At 41.5% G+C, this 17,832-nt stretch overlaps 1 long non-coding RNA gene across 1 annotated transcript; it reads left to right on the top strand.

The window, feature by feature from the left end:
• The first annotated feature begins 396 nt into the window (after nucleotides 1–396).
• Nucleotides 397–10,119, top strand: LOC114678893 (uncharacterized). The gene is made up of 2 exons (XR_003730525.2): nucleotides 397–631; nucleotides 8,531–10,119. It is a non-coding gene; the product is annotated as an uncharacterized LOC114678893 (long non-coding RNA).
• The last annotated feature ends 7,713 nt before the right edge of the window (nucleotides 10,120–17,832 follow it).

The raw sequence follows: 17,832 nt of genomic DNA on the forward strand, positions 1-17,832 counted from the left end.
TCAATTAAAAAAAAATAATAGGCTACTTGAATAGATGAGACTGGCTCACACGTAACAGAGGACATGTGATAAGGCAGTAGGTAAGCAGGTCTGCAGTGACATGGTTCAGGATACCAGGCGCAATTATTTCTTCCACTTCCTGCAATTTCTCGCATTTTAAATTTTAGAGCTGTGAACTTCACAGGAATAAGGACCAACTAAGAATAAGCCTATGAAATTGGTTTGCACGCCATCCAGCACTGTACAGATCTAAATAAAGTCATAAATAAATAAATGTGTTCTTTTTAATCCTAACCTTGGAGAAATAGAGAAAGGGAAATGAAACACACATGAGGCAAGTGATAAGGAGAACACCCCCGCCAGTTTGAGAAAAGCCCTCAGCAGCATCAGCCATTTGGCAGTGGTGGCAAATAGAGTGAGCAGAGACTAAATATCTGCCTTCCACTGACGGCCGTGATAGTAATAGAAAATGCGTAAGGCGAACGTGTTCTCACAGGACCATACAGGGAAATGAATCATCCTGGATCACACATGTCTGAGATCCTGAGCTTCACACCTTGGGTCAGATGTGTGTTCTCAGCTGAGAAACTGAGCCGCATTCTTGAGCATGAGCCAGACGACTTGACAGATGGTAAGTACCTGCTCCTCCAGGCACCCATCATCTGAGCAGCCTGGCAGAAGGATCCCAGCTCCCTGTGCCCAGCTGGTAATCTTCTTATGTCCTGGGGCTTAAGGAGTGATAGTCCTTTGCGATTGTTCTTTCCAGGCAAAGCTTAAAGCTGAGGAGTCTGCTTTACACTTGATTGTTTATAGTAAGAAAGAGGGATACGGATAGACAGACAAGCCAGGGATTGGAAAGGAAAATTGACAATATCTGACATTGCTTATTATTAGAGTTTCAAAGCATTTTCTCATCCATTTGCTCTTTTGATTATTACAACTGACATTTGGGAAGCAGGAAGGAATCATTCCAATTTTATAATAAACCAAAGAAGCTGAGATGCAGAGAGGTGCCCACAACATGGCTAGTAACTGGCAGTGCAACCAGCAGGATTGGATTGCCCAGCAAACTTTCTGCACCCAAATAAAATACAGGTTCTGCCTGCAGTGCTCTTGGCTCTTTGGGGAGTCCACAGAGACACTTTTTAAAAGTTATTTAGAACTTTGGAGGAGGCAGAAAACCACTATGGGCTCAGTTGGTCTTTGTCAAAGAGGAGAGAAGACAGGGAGAGTCTCTCAGGCAAGAGGAAAATTGAGAGTCAAGCCACATGGCTTGTCTAACGGAACCCCCAACCTGCAGCTGACAGCTCATCTTGGTGAGAATCCAGAGGAGGTGACTTCAGAGATGAAGGTGAAGGCCAGGTTGTGAAGGGCCTCTAATGCCAGACTAACTAAGGGGTTGAGCTTTTTTCTCATCACCAAGAAGGAGCCATTAAAGATTCTGAAGCAGCGGGGAATCTGAACCAAGTAGGCTTTGGAGGAAAGATGACCCCGAAGGAAGAGAGGCGGCAGGATGAGGAGCCCAGGAGGCACAGGTTGGGAGGACTGGAAGTGGGAAGGCAGGAGAGAAGTGGTGGGAAAGTGGAAGGGAGATGGAGTGGAAGGAATTGAGAGGAAAGGACCACAGTGCAAGGCAGTATGAAGAAATAATGGCACCCCTAAAGTTAAGTTTGAGATGTGGGCTGGACGTGGTTGGAAGTCCCTAGCAAGTCGTAGGAGATGATGGACTGATGGTCAGGAGAAAGGTCAAGAGACAGTTATCTGCGTAGATATGATCATTGAAGCATTAGGAGGGATAAGAAGGTTGAATGGGAATAGAACACTGAAACTTGGGTCCTACCACCTTTAAGGAGTGGGACCAGAAAGGGAAGCAAGAAAAAGATGTAAGAGATGGGAAGAGAAGCAGAACAGGGGGAAGGCAGCACTCCCAGGAAGTCTTCCCAACCAGGCCCCTGGCTCCAATTGTGCCCGTTCCCTTCTTCACACCAACTTCCTCCCTGTGTCTAAGCTGGGTTCATGTCCCAGGTCCTGCCACACTCTAGAAGTGTAGTATCAAGTTAGAGACTTAGAGACATCTGCGGAAGTTTACTAGTCTTGTGACAATCCAGAGCAAAGTCATGAAAACCAGACAAAAATAGTTTCAAAAACGAGATGTGGGACTGGGCACTGTGGCTTTGAGAGTCTGAGGCAGGAGGATTGCTCGAGGCCAAAAGTTCAAGAACAACATGGACAATGTAGGGAGACCCCATCTCTGCAAAAAACAAAAATAAAAATTAGCCTGCCTCAGTGGCATGTACCTGTGGTCTCAGTTACTCGGGAGGCTGAGATGGAAGAATTGCTCAAACCCAGGAGGTTAAAGCTGCAGTCAGCTGTGATCACGCCACTGCACTCCAGCCTGGGCAACAGAGTCAGATCCTGTCACCAAAAAAAAAAAAAAAAAAGGTGGGTGGCCGGGGGAAGATATTGGGCAATAAGAACTGCAAAGACAGAACAAGTAAGAAGGCAAAAGAGAAGAATTGCTTCAAGGGAGCTGTTTCAGGTAGAACTCCAGGAGCAGGACAAAAAGGTGAAGATGCTAAGGAGGATATGAATGGCAGAGAAGCAAATGTCCAGCATACTGGCTACATTTTCAAGAAGTTTTACAAAGAAGGGAGGAAAAGTGTGGGGAGGAATTGTCAATGGAAAGCAAGAGAAAGAGAAGATTATTATTATTATTTTTTGAGATGGAGTTTTGCTCTTGTCGCCCAGGCTGGAGTACAGTGGCGTGATCTCTGCTCACTGCAACCTCCACCTCCTGCATTCAAGAGATTCTCCTACCTCAGCCTCCTGAGTAGCTGGGATTACAGGTACCTGCCACCATGCCCAGTTAATTTTTTTTTTTTTTGTAGAGACGGGGTTTCACCATGTTGGCCAGGCTGGTCTCAAGCTCCTTACCTCAGGTGATCCACCTGCCTTGGCCTCCCAAAGTGCTGGGATTACAGGTGTGAACCACTGCGCCCGGCCAAGAGAAGGTTCTTTCAGATACTGTAACGTGATTATAACTAGGCAGAGAGTCTCAGCCCAAAAGCTCCTTCAGCTGATAAACAACTTCAGCAAAGTTTCAGGATACAAAGTCAATGTACAAAAATCACTGGCATTCCTATAAACCAACAACAGTCAAGCTGAGAGCTAAATCAGAAAGGCAATCCCACTCACAATTGCCACAAAAAAAAAATAATAATATACCTAGGTATACAGCTAACCAGGAGGTGAGAGATCTCCAACACTGCTCAAAGAAATCAGAGAAGACACAAACAAATGGAAAAACACCCCATGCTCATGGATAGGAAAAATCAATATTATTAAAATGGCCATACAATCCAAAGCAACATACAGATTCAATGCTATTCTTATCAAACTACCAATGACATTCTTCACAGAACTAGAAAAAAGAAACTACTTTAAAATTAATATGGAGTCAGGTGCAGTGCCTAATGCCTATAATCCCAGCACTTTGGGAAGCTGAGGTGGGTGGATCTCCTGAGGTCAGGAGTTCAAGACTAGTCTGGCCAACATGGTTAAATCCTGTCTCTACTAAAATTACAAAATTAGCTGGGTATAGTGGCATGCACCTGTAATCCCAGCTACTTGGGAGGCTGAGGCAGGAGAATCACTTGAAACCAGGAGGCAGAAGTTGCAGTGAGCCAAGATTGTGACACTGCATTCCAGCCTGGGTGACAGAGTGAAACTCTGAAAATAATAATAATAATAATAATATGGAACCAAAAAAGAGCCTGAATAGCCAAGGCAATCCTAAGCAAAAAGAACAAAGCTGGTGAAATTATGTTTCCCGACTTCAAACTATACTACAGGGTTAGGGTAACCAAAACAGCATGGTACTGCTACAAAAACAGGCACATAGATCAATGGAACAAAACAGAGAGCCCAGAAATAATGCTGCATGCCTACAGACATCTGCTCTTCAACAAACTAGACAAAGACAATCAATGGGGAAAAGACTTCCTATTCAATAAATGGTGCTTGGATAACTGGCTAGCCACATGCAGAAGACTGAAGCTGGGCTTAATACCCCTTCATTACACCATGTACAAAAATCAATTCACAATGGATTAAAGACTTAAATGCAAAACCCAAAACTATAAAAATCCCACAAGACAACCTAAGCAATACCCTTCAGGACATAAGAATGGATAGAGAGGCTGGGCACGGTGGCTCACACCTGTAATCCCAGCACTTTGGGAGGCTGAGGCGGGTGGATTGTCTGAGCTCAGGAGTTTTGAGACTAGCCTGGGCAACATGGTGAAACCCCGTTTCTACTAAAATACAAAAAATTAGCTGGGTGTGGCAGTGTGCACCTGTAGTTCCAGCTTCTCCAGAGGCTGAGGCAGGAGAATTGCTTGAACCCAGGAGGGGGAGGTCGCAGTGAGCCAAGATCATGCCAGTGCACTCCAGCCTGGGCAACAGAGTGAGACTTCGTCTGCAAAAAAAAAAAAAAAAAAAAAAAAAAAGGCAAAGATTTCATGACAAAGACACCAAAAGCAATCGCAACAAAGGCAAAAATTAACAAGTAGCATCTAATCAAACTTAAGAGCTTCTGCACAGCAAGAGAATCTACCAACAGAGTAAACAGACAACATACACATGGGAAAAAATACTGGCAAACTATGCATCTGACAACGGTCTAATATCCAGCATCTATAAGGAACTTAAATTTACAAGAGAAAAACAACCCTGTTAAAAAGTGGGCAAAGGACACGAACAGACACTTTTCAAAAGAAAACATACATGCGGCCAACAAGCATATAAAAGCCCAATGCCACTAATTATTAGAGAAAATTCAAACCACAGTGAGATATCACCTCACACCAGTTAGAATGGTTATTTTTAAAAAGTCAGAAAATAACAGATGCTGCTAGGTTGCAGAGAAAAGGGAACATTTATACACTGTTGGTGGGAGTGTAAATTAGTTCAACTATTATGGAAAGCAGTATGGCGATTACTCAAAGAGCTAAAAGCAGAACTACCATTTGACCCAGCAATCTCATTACTGGGTGTATACCCAGAGGAATATAAATCATTCTATCATAAAGACACATGCACACAAATGTTCACTGCAGCACTATTCACAATAGCAAATACATAGAATCAACCTGAATGCCCATCAATGACAGATTAGATAAAGAAAACGTGGTACATATACACCATGGAATACTAAGCGGCCGTAAAAAAGAACAAGATCATGTCTTCTGCAGGAACATGGATGAAGTTAGAGGTCATTGTCCTTAGTAAAGTCATACAAAAACAGAAAACCAAATACCACATGTTGTCATTTACAAGCGGGAGCTAAATGATGAGAACTTATGAACACAAAGGAGGAAACAACAGACACTGGGGTCTACTTGAGGGTGGAGGGTGGGTGGAGGGAGAGGAGTAGAAAAGATGACTATTGGGTACTGGGCTTAATACCTGGCTGATGAAATAATCTGTACAACAAAACCCTGTGGCATGAGTTTACCTATGTAACAAACTTTTACATGTACCCCTGAACCTAAAATAAAAGTTAAAAAAAAAAAAAAAAAAAAAGAATGGAAAAGAGGGTAGTCATTACCAGGGTGGGCAGAGGGAGGAAAAAGCCCTTAAGAGAAAGGTCAGCAAGCTAAGGAAGAGGTGTTCAGGCTGGGAGTCGAGTCCCACTGGGCTCCTCCTTTATGGGGTAGCAGCAGGATGCAGGAGACATACCAGCCTCCCCAGCCTCACTTCTCAGGAATGCAGTGGAGCTACCCCGCTAACTGCAATACTACGACAGGCATTCTGAAAGGGCATTCCTCTTATAATTAGATGCCTAGGTACTGGGAGGCAAATAAAAATCATAATAAAAGCCAACAGTAATGAGTTTACCGGCCAGACACGGTGGTTTGTATTTTAATCCCTGCATTTCAGGAAATCAAGATGAGGCGGGCGGATCGCTTGAGCCCGGGAGTTTGAGACAACCCTGGGCAACATAACGAGACTCTGCCAAACAATTAAAATCAATGAAATTTGCCAGGTATGGGGCCAGCACCTGTAGTCCCAGCTACTTGGGAGGCCGAGATGGGAGGATCACTTGAGCCCAGGAGTTCGAGGCCGCAGTGAGCTGTGATAGCACCACTACACTCCTGCCTAGGGCACAGAGTGAGAACCTGTCTCAAAACAATTTTTAAACATTTTTAAAAATTAAGAGCTTACCTGTTGTCTGTTACCATTATGCCAAGGGCTTTACTTTGACCATTTTATTCAGTTCTCACACGAATGCTACAGATTTAGTACTGATGCAATTACCCCCATTTCACAAATGGGGAAACTGAAGCTTTAAAGAGGTTAAATACCATGCCTATGTCTAGGATGTAAGCAATGGAGCTGGACATCTTGGGGACTCCAGGACCTATGGTCCTAACCAAGGTTCTTGGGATGGCTTACTGCCTCCCAGGGTGAGCTGGAGTAACTGGAGTAAGTGGACCCAGACAGGACAACTAAGCATTCCTAAAAGTGGAGCATTTAGTGTCTTGGTGCAGCATTGAGGCCAGAGAAGATGCAATGAGATAGATTAGCTTCAGGTCCTAGCTGACTGAATGGCATTTTGATCCAATATTTTAAAAATCCCTGCATTCTGTTATAGGGGCTCCTCACTTTAAGGAAATCTGATATTCAAAATCCAAACTTACGTAGGAATAACAGCTTGTTCATTGAGCAGCTACTGTATGCCTTGGCATCACACCAGGAGTTTTCTAAACACGACCTTGAAACTGCACAATTGCCAGGCAAAATTATTAGCCATATTCCCAAGCCAGGCACTATGAGCTGAGTTGTGACTCCCCAAAATTCAAGTGCTGAAGCCCTAAGCCCCAGTGCCTCTGAATGTGACTGTATTTAGAAATAGGATCTTTAAGGAGGTAATTGGATTAAAATGAGGTCATTAAGAGTGGACCCTAATCTAATATGATTGATATTCGTATAAGAAGAGGAGATGAGGACACAGACACACACTGAGGGGTGACCACGTGAGGGCACAGCAAGACAGCAGCTGCCTGAAAACCAAGAGAAGAGGTCTCAGAGGAAACCAACACAGCCAACACCTTGATCTCAGACTTCCAGCCTCCAGAACTGTGAGACAATACATTTCTGCTGTGTAAGCCACAGTCTGTGGTACTTTGCGATGGCAGTCCTAGCAAAATAATGCACCAAGGAATCAAGTCTGAAAGCCTAGTTTTTGTTCAAAATCACAAAGACTGTGTCAGAGCTAAGAATGCAATCTGTGCTGCTGCAAAACTTACACAACAGAAGGGCCCTCTGCTGTACCAGAAGGTTCGCTCCAGGCTTCCGAGTATCAGCTACACTGTTTCGTCAAAACACAATGCATCTGACAAAACCCACTTGCCCTTCTGGCAACAAAGATCTCAAGCAAAGAAAATTCTACTGATTTCACTCATGACCCCTTTGTAGATGGTGATGTTTCCATAATGAAGCATTTAAAGATTCTGATCCCATATCAGAAAATCTGGATGGACTGTTATATATTAGAGAAAAACTATGTTTGCATATTGATCAATGAATGAAAACAACCTGAGAAATGGAAACCTTTTGATTTGATGAAGTAGGAGCAAATGAAGTAAATTTTAAAGTAATGTTTACTTCCCATGTTATATAAGGTTATCTGAAAAACGTTTAAAATTTTTCCTTTTAAACTTTTTTCACATTCATATTTAATACTCCTTTTGCCAGAAATTAACACCCCTCAAAACGTGGGTGTGTGTGTGTATATATATATATTTTATATATATATGTGTGTGTATATATATGTGTGTGTGTGTGTGTGTAAAAATATATATTTAGATTGAGTCTCACTCTGTTGCCCAGGCTGGAGTGCTGTGGCAAGATCTCTGCTCACTGCAACCTACGCCTCACGGGTTCAAGCAATTCTCCTGCTTCAGCCTCCTGAATAGCTGGTATTACAGGCACGCACCACCATGCCTGGCTAATTTTTTGTATTTTTAGTAGAGATGGGGTTTCACCATGTTGGCCAGGTTGGTCTCGAACTGCTGACCTCAGCTGGGATTACAGGCATGAGCCACTGTGCCCGGCCCTATTTATATTTTTAAAAGATCTTTATAAATTTAAAAACTTAAAATATATATTATAAAAGTATCATACACATGTGACAATAAAAATTCAAATAGAATTTTAAAAATTCAAATAGGACTGAAGAGAGCAAACTAAAATATAAGTGGTTGCCCAAGAACCAACTTTATGCATCTCTGGGTTTTAGTTCTTGCAATGATTACTTCTCTTTGTGACACTGTGTTATTTTGATCTTGATATTTTTTAAGAAAACATGGATTGACAGATATAAATGTCTTTGCGTCTGTCAAAATACTTTTAAAAATAAAGGGGAAAAAAGCCTCTCAGAAACGGCCACTAGGTGGTAGAAGTTGACTAAAAACTGCTTTATTAGGTATCACCATCTCGATCTCTCCTCGTGACTTTTTTCCTCTAGGGAGAAGGGATTTCTTCAGGGTCTTCTCCTGAAATAGCCAACATCTTCTCCTCCAGCCCCTTTGCTTAGGCTGCCCGGTAGCCATTGTAGACTGCACACAAATGGAGATGATATAAGCAACCTCTCACCTTCCGGAGAGCAGGACAAGATGAAGAAGGAAGATCTTCAAAAGTGAAAGGTTAAGAAAGACAAGTACACACCCATATACACACCAGTCCTACCAACGGTGACAGCAGGAAGAGATGGCTAGCTCTTCCTCCAGAGCAGCTGTGATGCAGACCCACCTGTCACCCAAGAAGGAGAAAAGTGAACAAGAGCTTCTGCCCTAGTGGAATTGAATTAACTCATTAAGTCAAAATTTCCAGAATCTCTTTGCGCTTTGGTATGTGCTGTTGTGCGTAACATATAAGTTATGTAACACATAACTCAATAAAGACTTATTGATTTGACTTAATCTCAAAACTGCATTTCTAAAGCACCAAAGGAGTATCTTTTCATTCATTAGATGTTTCTTGAGCTCACACAAGTGCCTAAACAACAGGGGAAAAGGTCTGAAATAAAATAAGAGCCTTCTGTATATTTTTCTATATGACCAAAATATTTCATGATTCTAAAAACTGAGAACAAACACAAGCAAATAAGTCAAAGGAAGAAAATGTGTAAATAAGAAAAATAAATGGGCCGGGCGTGGTGGCTCACGCCTGTAATCCCAGCACTTTGGGAGGCTGAGGTGGGCGGACTGCCTGAGATCAGGGGTTCAAGACCAGCCTGGCCAACACGGTGGAACCCCTGTCTCTACTAAAAATACAAAAATTAGCTGGGCATGGTTAGCGCCTGTAATCCTAGCTACTCAGGAGGCTGACGCAGGAGAATTGCTTGAACCCGGGAGGCGGAGGTTACAGTGAGCAACACTGCACTCCAGCCAGGGTGACAGAGCTAGACTTTGTCTCAAAAAAAAAAAAGAAAGAAAAGAAAAATAAATATCAATAACCCCTTCACACAAGAATTTTATTCCTAGAAATTTATCCTAAGAAAATATGTCAATAGAGGCAAAAACTACAAAAGTGAAACTATAAATCTAAATAGCCAATGATTAATAGTTAATTGTAACATTAGTTTACTAGATCATTATCTATCCTTAAAATCATTTTGAAGACTATGAAAAAATAAGCCATGCATAAGTTTACAGTTTTTTTTAGATATGAATATAACTAAGTTCACTAAAAGGCAAGCAGACTAAGCAAAATAATGTGTCTTCATAACAGTATGCCGATAGTAAGATCCAGAAATTGACTGAAGCACTGTGTTTTCATAAGAATTACTAAAGATTTAATCTCTCAGCCCATGGCACCTACAAATGTGATATGTTTTCACGCTATGGTTCTTTTGTTTGTTATCTTTGTTTTACAGTTGCCATAGCAGTTAAAATTTATTTTCAATAGAATTATTAAAGTTTTCTTTGCTAAGTAAAGCTTATTTTTGTTTTGAAGCCATTAGCAATGTAAATTTACTCCCAGCTATGCCAAACACAATGTTTACTTTTCGTTTCAAATTTTAAGCCTGTAATAAAATGTAGGCATTTCTAACCATATAAATGTCCTTCTTCTTGGGCGAGATGAGGGGCTTATTTACCATGGCAGAGTCCAGGTTCTTTTGGCAGTCGTAGGATAGACTATGCCACCCCAAGGATAAAATCAGCTATTTATGCCAATGTTTACATGGGAGAATGAGTGACACATTCATGCTCTTAAAAAAAAAAAGAAAAAGTGATCCTCTTCTGGAGGTTATTTGCGTAAATTTTGGCAAGGAAAAACTGAGCTTCCTTGGGCTAGGTCCAGAACCTGCAATCCCAGGACCTCTGCAAAGACCTAAGGGCAGCAGAGGTTGATTAAGCCCAGCAGAGAGATCTATTTCCTGGCTGATTCACACACACAGCCTTCTAAGTCCTCCAAAGTCTCACAGTGTGCAGAGGAGGAAGAGAAGACAAGTTCTGTTGAGAAGAAAGCCAAGGGGTTCTCCATACCTTTCCCATTAGGCTGGAGGACTGACATTGACACCATTAGACGAGCAACTTTATGACTACTGAGTTCCCACATCTTTAACTTCAGCCTATACATTTCCCCCTAAATGCTTTTTGCTCTAAAATAAAGAAAAATGTATATAATGTGTCTGATTCAGTGGTGCTTTCATATATATGCCATACGTATTACATATATTTCTCAAATATGTATGTATATATACATTTGTGTACATATAATATATACATTCACATTTATATAAAAGCTGTTTAACTGCTTTAAGAGGATGAGATAGCCCACCAGAAGTTTTGTGATTATGATAAAGTGGAATTAAGTCAAACTTTGGTCTTTCAAAATAATAGACAATCAATGATAACCTGAAATGAATAACTTTTCATTTACACCTATACCAAAATAATGTATTCATAAATATAATGAAAAAGACAAGAATGTAGAATGTGTGTGTATGTGTGTGTAGGTGTACATATGTGTGTGCATGCACACTCACTAAGAATATGTAAACTGGGTGGGAAATTAGTCTTAAAGGAAAAATGTGTTTAATTTGGAGGAAAATATAAACTCAAAAAACAACACATATTATTATACATTCCCTCTGACAAAGCCTAGAAATCCGTTTAATGAAGGAATATATTGAGAGAGATGTTTAGTACAGTATGTTGAAGCTTGTTTAAGACAGCAAATTCTTTGCAAATGGGAATTAGAAGCCAGGTACCTATTTCCAGGAAAGAGAGTTCTGCATGGAAAAAAACAAAGGACTTATGTGCAAATAAATAATCACTTCCATTAAATTGAGGGGTCAGAGACCAGCTTGGCAGCTGCAACAAAGAAAAATTTGTCATCAAAACTCTTTGGCCCTTCATTCCTAAAGTAAATTTGGAGCTAATTAGCTTTCAAGACTTTTCCGGGTTTTTTTCCACGGTGACAAGACAAAGAAACAGACTTAAGATAAAAACCAGATGTCAAAGTTTACTGGTCATTTGTTCGTGTACGTTATATATTTATATGTCACTGTTAAAGTTGTGGTTTGGCAAAGTTCCAAACACAGTAGGTGAAGTAAACTTTGTGGGCCTTATTTTGATTGTGATTTGCCCTTCAATGTGGAAGGCATCATGTTCTGGAATGGCTGAATTCCTCCTGGTCTGAAATGCATTTTACTGCTCTGTTCAATGTTGCTTAATACAGCTGCCTTCAGTTGCTGTTACAACATAAAACAATTCTGTAAAGACTTACAGAAATCACATTGAGCATATAAATTACATCAGCTCTTTTCCATCGGTATTAGATCTGCCCACAGTGAGGACACTCTGCTTCCTGTCAAATGGTGAATCTGGGATACTCAGTACTTGCCTTTGAGAATACAAGAGGAAAATATAGCTATATTTTTCCCATACAGATACCAGTGAAAACCCAGGAAAAGGAGAAATGAAAAGATAAGCAGGATATATCCAAGTTTTTCAAGGACCTTTGTTTAATTTCTGCAGGATCCTGAACCCATGTCTATCTTTGGTTACTAAATAATAAATTTTAAGCTCCACGACAAGCAAATACATTACAACAAGAGGTCTCTGGGCAACTAAGAGCCATGGTCAGCAGCTGATTCAAGATCCCAAAATACTGTACTAGAGAGGTCCTTGAGAAGGTGCCAGATGGAGGGAAAGGGTAGATAAAATGTATTTGAATAAATGAATTTACATTTGAAAATATTTTTTACTACAGGCTCTAGAACTTTCTTTACTCAAAATTTTAAATGAGATGTGGCTAAAGGCATAATAGGACAATTCTCCTACTGAATGGTTTGTACCTCCAGGTTTCTACACAAATAGCTCTTCCCTCAAAAAACCGGCTAGGCTTCTGAGTGTTTCTCTGTTAAGATAAATATGGTATACCACAGTGTTTGACTTACATTTCATGGAGTCATCTAGGACACAGAGTTTTTTTACTTTTTTTTTTTTTTTTTTTTTTTTTGTCGTTGTTCAATTATCTGTCTCCTCATAGGATCTACTTTAGAGTTCCAAATCTACCAACGCTACAAATACGAAATTTGATACAGTCAACTGGCATCCATTTTCCTGTGGGGTTTCTTTTTGTTTTTTTGTTTGTTTTTTGTTTGTTTGTTTGTTTTTGAGACGGAGTCTCGCTCTGTTGCCCAGGCTGGAGTGCAGTGGCGTGATCTTGGCTCACTGCAAGCTCCGCCTCCCGGGTTCACGCCATTCTCCTGCCTCAGCCTCCCGAGTAGCTGGGACTACAGGCACCCGCCCCAACGCCCGGCTAATTTTTTGTATTTTTATAGTAGAGGTGGGGTTTCACCATGTTAGCCAGGATGGTCTCCATCTCCTGACCTCGTAATCTGCCCGCCTTGGCCTCCCAAAGTGCCGTGATTACAGGCATGAGCCACTGCGCCGGGCCCCATTTTCCGAATAGTTTTCATGGGAAAAGACATTATAATTTCGTTCTGTAGTTTCTCTAAATGTTATAGAGCACACTCACAGACAAGACATTCTTGAGCATATACAAGACTTTAGACAAACTCATCCTCACACCAAATTTCTAGCTCATTTTTGTAAACTCAGAAGAGATAGAAAAATTGTTATATCTTTCATTGGACTGCTTTTTCTGTTACTGGAGTTTATTTGCAGTGATCATAGTTAGGGGTTGGTCAGCGAGATAGTTTGGGTATTTGTCCCCACCCAAATCTCACGTGGAAACGTCATCCCCAGTGTTGGAAGTGGTGCCTGGTAGGGGGTATTTGGATCACAGGAGCAGATCCCTCGTGAATGGATTGGGCCATCACCTTGGTGATAAGTGAGCTCTCACTCAGTTCACAGGTGATCTGGTTAAAATTGTGTGGCACCTCCCTACCCCAACTTGTTCCTGCTTTCCCCGTGTGATGTGCCTCCTCCCCTTTGCCTTCTGCCATAATTGAAAGCTTCCTAAGGACTCCCTAGACGCCAAGCAGGTGCTGGTGCCATGCTTCCTGTACAGCCTGCAGAACCATGAGCCTATTAAACCTCTTTTCTTTATAAATTACCCAGTCTCAGGTATTTCTTTATTGCAATGCAAGAATGGCCTAATACGGTGGGTTTTTGGTGGGCAGGAAGGAAATGAATGATGGCTTCATTTCCAAATACAACAGTCTCTGCTTATCTGCAGTTTCACTGTCCATGGTTTTTAGTTTACCCTTGGGACAGTGCAACAAAGCATTTTGAGAGAGAAAGAGATGGCATTCACATAACTTTTATTAAAGTATACTGTTATAATTCTTTCTGTTTCATGATTAGCTATTGTTGTTCATCTCTTACTGTGCCTAACTTACAAATTAAACTTTATCATAGGTATGCAGAGGAAAACACAATATGTTTAGGGTTCAGTAGTATTTAAGGTTTCAGCCATCCACTGGGGTCTTGAAACATATCGATACCCCATGGATAAGGGAGGCTGCTATAGCTTCATAGCAGACACTTCTTTTATGTCAATCCAGTGCACAATTACCCCTTTTCTCCAAGGTCTGTCCCCACACACCCACTAGCCGAGTTCCTGGCAGCCCTTCTACATTAAGAGACCTATGTCCCTAATCCAGCTGTTTCTTGGGGACCATGGAATTGTGATCTCTGTGTATGGCTGAAACTACAGCGATATAAAGAAAAGAATGAAGCAGATGAGGCCTGGGAATTCCTGATGGCTTCTTGCTCCCTGGGTCTTGGCCCTCAGGAATCCAGATATCCTTCCCCAGCATCCTTCTAATAACTCCCTTTTTGAGTAAAATAAGTCCAAATGGTTTCTATGAACATTAACTAAGAACTAAGAAAGTGATTCATTTTGTAAGGACTATTTCATGTACAATTGGAAAGGAGGCTCAAACATTAATAGAAGAGTATTTAACAATTTTTAAAGGTATAAATGTAGCATTTATTCCTTCTACCCTCACTCCCCAAATAAATAGCCCAGTGCTGATATATTAATCTTTATAATAACATTGTCACATGGCAAGAGACATATTTCTTTCCACCCAACAACCCCTGTTAAGAATTTCTTGACTGAGACTGGGGGAGGGAAAGCATTAGAAAAAATAGCTAATGGATGCTGAGTTCATACCTAGGTGATGGGTTGATCTGTGCAGCAAACTACCATGGTACATGTTTACCTGTGTAACAACCTGGCACATCCTGCACATGTACCCCAGAACTTAAAATAAAAATTTAAATTAAAAAAAAAGAAGAGGCCGGGCCCAGGGGCTCACACCTGTAATCCCAGCACTTTAGGAGGCCAAGGCGGGGCAGATCACGAGGTCAAGGGATCAAGACCATCCTGGCCGACATGGTGAAACCCCATCTCTACTAAAAATACAAAAATCAGCTGGACGTGGTGGCACATGCCTGTAGTCCCAGCTACTTGGGAGGCTGAGGCAGGAGAATCGCTTGAACCTGGGAGGCGGAGGTTGCAGTGAGCTGAGATCATGCCACTGCACTCCAGCCTGGTGACAGGGTAAGACTCCGTCTCAAAAATAAATAAATAAATAAATAAATAAATAAATAAATAAAATTAATTAATTAAAACAAAATAAAGAAGAAGACTGAGACTATAAGACAGACTAGAACCCACAATTTCTGACTCGGTCCAGATTATTTCCATACACAAGTTAAAGCATGTGGACCACAAAAATAAAAGTCTTTACAAAGACACTGGGGAAAAAATGTTCTTCTGTAGAAAAAAATAAAGATATACTGGGGGGAAAAAGGGTTGGGAGTACAATCTGTATACTGACTAAACCAGTTTTGTAGCAAAGCCAATAACTGTCTTTTGTTTGTTTGTTTCTGTTTATTCTCCCGTGGTACCTTCAAAATATAATTATGGAGATAATTTCCCCTATCCCTGGATGGATACTTGGGCAAATCCCATCACTACTGCATTCACTCTTAGATAATGGATGGTTCTACAGTGTTAAGATCATAAAATCAACATTGGTTTAGTAACTTGTACAGGTTCCATCCAAGATATTAACAAACCCTTCAGTCCTCATTCAGAGTCCTTTTCTTCTTGGCTAAGTGAGGCCTAAAGACTGCCTGCTTTGAAAAAGAAGGTGTGGGCATCTTCTTCTCTTCTCCATTCTCCCACTAGCTGCTGTTTGGGGCCCTTCCTGGGGAGGGGCAACGGATTCTACTTAGCTGGGTGGCTCCCTGCACTCTGGGCTTGTCACAGTGAAAGCAAACTCTTACTTCCATGAAGCAATTTCATGGGCTTTTGTTTTCTTTTTAATTACCCAATTGCTGAGGCCTCTCACCTAATTCTCAGGCTTTGAACAAAACATTCCACCCGCCAGGCTGCTTTTCCCCACTGTCCACTCCACATGGCTTCATGCTGCTGCAGACTCCACCCTTCCCAGTGGCTCCCCAGGCAGCACTCACAAATGGTTCTAGCCAGCTCTCCCGCGGAGGGGCCTACTCTGGGGGACAGGAAATATTGAGAGACCTTGGCCTTGATATCTCAGAGATAACAGCATGCTCCAGACCTCACTGCTGGTTGGTGAACCTGCCTTTTAGCCCCTCTATTTCTTAAGGTGCCAACCCCATTCTGAACGTGTCCCAACTTCAGCAAACACAAATCAAGCTCATGGACAATCCCACTGAAGCCCTTTCCCCAGTCATGGGCGGAATGGAGGAGAAGAGGAGAGTCTGGAGACAGGGCATGGCATAAAAACCCCTCCTCTGGCTATACTGGAATCCCCCTCTTTTTCATTACTTTGTACGTGGTATTACATGCAACATAAAACTTAGCATTTTTACCATTTTCAAATGTATAGCTCGGTTGTATTAACTATATTCATGTTGCTGTGCAACTGTAATGGCCAAACCATCTCCAAAATTATTTCAATCCTCCCACACTGAAACTCTGTACCCAGAGTTTCTAACATGAACTCTAACCTACCATTTGAACTTCCTGTCTCTATGAATCTGACTGCTCTAGGAACCTCATATAATGGAATCATTCTGTGACTGGCTTATTCTACTGAGTACAATATCCTCAAGGTTCATCCATGCTATAGCATGTGTCAGGATGGAATATTGGATGGGTAGACCACACTTTGTTTTTCCATCCATTCATCAGTGGACACTTGAGTTGCTTCTACCTTTCAGCTATTGTGAATGCTGCTGCTCTGAACATGGGTGTACAAACATCTGTCCTCATCTCCTTATCCCTGACCCTTTCTAAGTTTTGCCCATGTGGGGTTCAGTCTTACACTCATTTTTGTATTTGTTGTCCATTACACATTAGTGCCTCAACTGATATCGCACAAAAAGAAACACATCTAACATTCTGTTAGGTCAAGACCCAAAGGTAACCTTAGGCTCTATTAAAAGTCCTCTTTTTTTTTTTTTTTTTTTTTTTTTTTTTGAGATGGAGTCTCATTCTGTCATCCAGGCTGGAGTACAGTGGCGTGATCGCAGCATCGCAGCTCACTGCAACATCCACCTCCCAGGTTCAGGTGATTCTTCTGCCTCAGCCTCCCCAGTACCTGGGACTATAGGTGCGTGCCACCACACCCAGCTAATTTTTGTATTATTAGTAGAGACAGGGTTTCACCATGGTGGCCAGGATGGTCTCAAACTCCTGGCCTCGTGATCCACCCACCTTGCCCTCCCAAAGTGCTGGGATTACAGGCGTGAGCCACCGTGCCCAGCTTTAAAGTCCTCTAGCTTTAAACACTGCACAGGTCTGGCCTTTTTGGGGAGGTTTTCCTCTAAAGGCTCCTGTCTGCACTTCCTAGTTAAGGTTTTCAATATTAATTGATCCCAGTCCCAGCTCCTCAAAAATACAACCAAACATTAACATAAAGTTATCATGTGACCCAGTAATTCCATTTCTAGATACACACCCAGAAGAAATGAAACTACGTCCACATAAAAACTTGTAGACAAACGTTTATAGCTAGCATAAAACTCATGACAGCTGAAAAGTGGACATAATCCAAATGTCCTTCCACTGATAATGGATACTCAAAAATGTGTCATATCCATTCAATGAAATACTATTTAGCAATAAAAACAATGAATTACTGATACAGCTACAATATAGATGAACCTCATATTAAGTGAAGGAGGCCAAACACACAAAAACATACATATTGTATGATTCCATTTCTATAAAATGTTCAAAAAAGGCAAATCCATGGAGACAGGAAGTAGATTAGTGGTTGCCTAAGGCTGAGGGGAGGGAACGGAGAGTTACAGCAAATGGACACACGGTTTCTTTCCAGGGTGAAAGAAA

The sequence above is a fragment of the Macaca mulatta genome, chromosome 1 (assembly GCF_049350105.2).
Source record: "Macaca mulatta isolate MMU2019108-1 chromosome 1, T2T-MMU8v2.0, whole genome shotgun sequence".
Lineage (NCBI taxonomy): Eukaryota > Metazoa > Chordata > Mammalia > Primates > Cercopithecidae > Macaca > Macaca mulatta.